We start from the raw sequence: 5733 nt of genomic DNA on the forward strand, positions 1-5733 counted from the left end.
AGAATCACAGAAAACAACTGCCATAACTTGTCTTAGATGACCTCTCTGCCTTGAATTCCTCTTCGAGGTCTTTTCCACCTGTCTCGAAACACTTGATTCATCTAAAAACTATTGTTTTCTGTGGGGAAGCACTCTTGTAAACTTGGCTCAAAGCTTCAATTATTTCAGAAGATGTTCACTTGACTTTTGTGAAAAATTTGATATTATCCGTGTCTCAAAATCATCTTTATTTTCTATGTATAAAAATATATGTTTTTTTTTGTAGAGTACTCTTCTGAGACTAAGACAAGAGTATTACTGAGAGAAGTTGTCTGCATGTTTAAACATGTTTTGCTTGAAATAAAGCTATGCATGTATAAACTGGAATCCTAGTGGTGATATATAGATTTTTGCTTACTTCTGTACATACAAAGGCAGTTCAAAAGTTTGTGGAAGATAAAATTGTATTACTTCTAAATTAATTTTCCATGAACTTTTTGAAGCCCCCTTTTAGATATTATATATATGTGTATATATTTAGATGCATATATACTATACATGCATAAACACACATATATGAGCACACGCATGTATATATAAACACACAGATATAAAAATATATTTACATACACAAACTTCGCTAAGGAAAATTTCCCAATTTCTTTCTGAGCTGGTCTTATCATCTGGGTGGGGAAAAGATTAGATGATATTATGTTAAAATCTAAAATGGTCTAAAGGAAACATCAGGAAGTAGAGCAGAAGAGAGAAATGTTCTTTTAAGAATGTTCTTTTTTTTGGCCAATGCTTATAAATAATATTTATTAGTATGGTCAAGATAAGAAAGGAGTTTGGGCTTTGATTATAAAATGCAGCATCTTTCTCTGATTCTCTTGGCTAAACTTTTCCTCTTCTTTTTCCCATTTTCTTTGCTGTCTCCCATTTTTCTGGCTCGAAAGAAGCCTCATTAAGTCAAAAAATACCTTGTCAACATTAGCTCGCGTTTTTTAGCGGATGTTTCCAAATAGTTAACATTCCATTGATTGGCTCTGGTTTTTGCCTCTTCTGCAGAGACCTGCCTTTTATCTTCTAAGTCTGATTTGTTACCAACCAGCAGAAATGGAACATTCTCATCTTCTTTTACGCTTAAAATCTGCTCCCTGAAGTCAGCTGTCGCTGCAAAGGATTCCGTTTCTGTAATAAAGAAGACACAGAGGAAGCCTCCTCCACGTCAGAAGTAGTTGTCTCTAATTGCAGCATAGTCCTCTTGCCCAGCACTATCTAAGATATGGATTTGGACTTCCTTCCCATCCAGTACTACCTTCTTCCATAACTGTCTGCTTTGGTAGGTTCAGAGTCCTCCACAAACCCATCAAACATGAACTGCAGCGTTAGAGCGGACTTCCCACACCACCACTGCCCACCATGATGACTTTGTGTGAGGCCAAAGCATTGTGACCCTTCGGCTTATCTGCAGCCATCTTTTTGTTGTGGAGTTTTCACCAAAGGATGAAGAAGAATCTCCTGCATGGCCATGAGCTTATGGGCCAGTTCCAAGCACAGCTTGGGCGCAGGCGAGGTGGGGCAGGAACCTGGCAGGATGCTTGAGGACCCAGCAGGAGGGTGGAGGACTTAAGAATGAAATGTTCTTTTAAGAATGGAAAGAAGGCGGTGTAGGGGTCAGGTATCAGGCATCAAACACCGAAAAAAAAAAAATCATAACATTGTGAATGAGGGGGAGTGCAGAGTGGGGACCCAGGGCCTATCGGGGGAAATTGGACATCCCCTTGCAGAAGGGCTGCGGGGAGGAGAGGAGCAAATCAGAGTGCAGTGTAGTAACGATGAAATATGCAATTTTCCTCTGATTCTTAAATGCTTCCTCCACCCCACTACCATGATCCCAATTCTACCTTACATATCCGGCTGGACCGGAGGATGTGACTGGCACAGACAGGAACTGGAAATACAGTGAACCCAGGACAGATGAACCCCCCAGGACCAGTGGAGAGAGTGCCGATGGTGGGAGGGTGGAGGGAAGGAGAGGGAGAAAGGGGGAACAGAGGACAAGGTCTACATGTGGCCTCCTCCCTGGGGGACAGACAGCAGAGAAGTGGGTGAGGGAGACGTTGGATGGGGTAAGATATGCTAAAATAATAATAATTTATAAATTATCAGTGGTTCGAGGTAAGGGGGGAGTGGGGAGGGAGGGGGGAAAAGGAGCAGACACCAAGGGCTCAAGTAGAAAGCGGGTGTTGTAAGAATGATGAAGTCAACATATGTACTAATGTGCTGGACACAAATGATATATGTACAGATTGTGATGAGTTGTATGAGGCCCTAATAAAATGATTTTTCAATTAAAAAAAAACAAAAATGGAAGGAAGGGGTATAGGGCAGTGCCCCTCTGGCTTTGCAGGATGAATTTCAGGTAAGAATGCCAAGAGGAAAGGTGAGATTCAAGCTTCCTCTGCCCTACTCATGTTCATTTCCAGGGGCCCTGGTCCACAATGGAATGGATCAGGATTACATGGGGGAGAGATTGCCATGCAAATAGAATACAAATCATTAGGGTTGGGGCTTGGTCTCTAGTATTTAAAATGCTCTTGGGAGACCCTTATGTACATTATGTTTGAAAGCAGTTCTTTAAAATGTTTGACAAGCACAGGGAAGTAAAGCTAGCCAGCTGTTCAGTACAGTTCTGGATGATCTTCTATTGTCATTAATTTGCACTTATACTTAAAAAAAGTGACAGTTCTACTTTCCCCTAGTTGCAAACGATGGGTTCTGACTCATTGAGACCTACTGCGTTTCTGAGTCGAGCTGTCCTTTGCACTACTCTGTAGGGGTGCCAATGACTGATTGTCAGAAATAGGTCGCCAGGCCTTTCTGCTGAGCTTCTTTGGGTAAACTGACCCTCCAACCTCGAACCTCTGGGTTATCTGCTGAGTGACGACTTGTGCTCCAAATGGTGCCCAGCAAGTGTGGCCATTGTGCTGCTGGGAATTTTATAGGATCCAATCCTAGGTCATAAGTCCATTCTGTGTCTGTGTTATCCACTTCTCTTTGCACACACAGAGATCTCAATATGGCTCATATTGTGGTGGCACTCTGGCCCATTGCATTGGAAGGGACACTGGTTTCTCCTTAGCAAAGCGAGCTGAGACCATTTGCTGGTGTGAAGTTGCGTCAGTGCGCCAGAGGCCATCTTCTGAGCTCCCTGCTGTGTGACCACCCTGCCTAAGTACCCACCCTCCCCCACATCCACTTCAGATTGTTTGGGGCATGCAGCTGGAAGCCACGTTTCTGAAACAGACCCTTAAAAGTGTACTGGCCACCCTGCAGTGGTAGCACTAACACAAGATGAAATGTTAAAAATGGAATTCTCTGGGTGAACCAAGCAGATAATTTCTCATTTTATTCTTCACTCGCCTACTCTGCAGCAGGTTTTCACAATCCTGCTCTAATTTTTAACACAAAAGATGGAGATTGGGGAAAGTGTGAGGTATCGATGCCATGCATAGGGAGTTCAATACAGTGAACAGAAGCAAAGAGATTTTCTTTTCAAAGGAGCGGCAGGAAACAGCCCCCACCAAACAGCTGTCCTTACTCTATGGAAATAAAAAGGCAGCCCAGCGAGGATGAATGGAGCTCGAAGATGTTGCACAGCAATGAAGCAGCCCACAAAGTAAATGTACGTCTAAGCTTGGCTGTGTTGCTCAAGATCCTTCCGTGCTTTGTGCTTGGAGTCAGGTGGACACCATCGGGGTCATAATAACACCCCCTTGTGTTGAGCTGCTAGATTGTGCCAGGCGATGCTGTGGGCAAGCTGTACATCTACGTTGGTGTACATGGTGGCATGTACAGTACAGCGAGGCATGCTCTAGTGAGGCCCGTAGTCCTTATTTCATGTGGTTGCAAAAGAAGATCATTCAAGCAAGATGCTCCACATAGTTCTTCATCCAGGCAAAGTGTTGAATGGAAGTCAGTTGTTACTAATTTTATTGTTGATGCCTTCAGAGGCAGACTGTTAGTAGAGAAGTTAAGAACACAAGCTTTGACCTTAAACTAACCCCAAACTACACCTACTGTCATTGGGTCAATTCCGACTCACAGGGGGCCTATGGAGGGTTCCTGAGACGACCCTTTTATGGGAGCTGACTGTCTCATCTTCCTCCTGTGGGCCAATCCCAACTGCCTACCAGTCGTGTGGCAGCCCAAGCTTAACGCTCAGTGCCTGCAGCACCTTCGAGGACTTAGTTTTAAACCATGCCTCTGGTATTGTGGGTAAGTCGAAATCTTTGGACCCCACTTTCCTCACCTGCAAAATGGGAATATTGTGTGATAATTTCCACGTTCTGTCACCTTTCTTTAGAATGGGCACAAATATGGCTCTCTTCTATCAGTTAGCCGGGAAACTATCAAACAATATCAAGATCACATGCAAGCAAAATTGTGTTGACGATGATGAAAACATGACTGCTGCTGTTCATGTTTTCTTGTGAATCCTCAGAGAAATACCGGAAAGAGGGCATGCTCTTCAGTGTGCATGTAAGGATGGTACCGGGCCTCACTTACACATAAGGAGCTACCGCTGCAACTACGGTCTGCTTGCTTCCCAAGGCCACACTTTCTCAACAAGCAGGGGTACCATGCCAGCAGACACCTGTATCGTTTTCTGACTAGTGTAAGTTTTTTTTCTCTTTTGGTCCATGTTTGGATCATTTGGCTTATTAGCCTAACAAGTTTACACGTTAACTTTAGAGTCGTTATCACTAGCACTCTTACTAGTCCATCACTTGATTTATCTGAAACAGCCCCAGCTTACTGGGTGACTGTTGCCTCAATGATAACAGGAATTTGTTTTGTTTTTAACTAGAGCTTCTTTTTATTATTTTTATGTTCTTTGTTAGTTTTATTAGTAGGTCCTGGTTCTATGGCTTCCACAGACAAAATTGAAAATGTTCAGTTCCTTGTCTCCTTTGAGGAGGCAAATTTTAAAGTAGTAAGTTAATTGATATTTTTCTTTTGAGAACTGTGTTCTCTTTTTTTGTAAGGATGATTTGTCACAGTAATGAAGCACCTGAAGCTGTGTTTCTATTCCAATAGTTTAGGCAGTCTAAGAAAGTTCTCCCCTCTTTGCCAATTTCTGTTTGATGCAGGGGATGTGGGGAAGCATTTGTGAATTTGAGGCCAAGCTAAGTAGCAATAATCTCACAGGACAAATTAGAAAATTGTGAAGCATTATATGGCCTAAAAGATTGAATTCTGCTTAAGGTGCAAGCATTAAGCTGTTCAGGGCCAAAGGATTGAAGCATGGCTCTGTCCTCTGGAAGGTAGGGAGGTGAGGCAAAATGAGCAAACCATAACCACACACAGGTTGGCTATTACTACCACCATCTGATGGATGTGACCACCCCTTGTCTGTCAGCTTGTCTTACTGTGGTGGCTTGTGGGTTGCTGTGACGCTGGAAGCTGTGTCAGTGGTGTTTCGAGTGCTAGCAGGGTCACCTGAAGTGAACAGGTTTCAGTGGGGCTTCCAGGCTGAGAACAGACACCAAAGAAGCAATTGGCTGCCTCCTTTGGAGGAAGTAGCTGCTGAAAACCTTATGCAGAGCTTTGAACTGTTGTCAAATACTGAAGTCCTAATGAATGGAAGGTGAGGAGGGCACGGGACCACGCAGTGTGTCCCCCTGTTGTGTGTCAGTTCGCTACGGGTCAGGGCCAACTTGGTGGCATCTAACAGCAACAACAATGTTT

The 5733-nt window shown here is 43.5% G+C and overlaps 1 pseudogene; it reads right to left on the reverse strand.

Moving 5' to 3' along the window:
• Nucleotides 1-838: 838 nt before the first annotated feature.
• Nucleotides 839-1457, reverse strand: LOC101641683 (annotated as a pseudogene).
• Between the last annotated feature and the right edge of the window lie 4276 nt (nucleotides 1458-5733).

This window comes from Echinops telfairi, unplaced genomic scaffold, assembly GCF_000313985.2.
Source record: "Echinops telfairi isolate 266 unplaced genomic scaffold, ASM31398v2 ScPeMD7_18;HRSCAF=68, whole genome shotgun sequence".
Taxonomy (NCBI): Eukaryota; Metazoa; Chordata; class Mammalia; order Afrosoricida; family Tenrecidae; genus Echinops; species Echinops telfairi.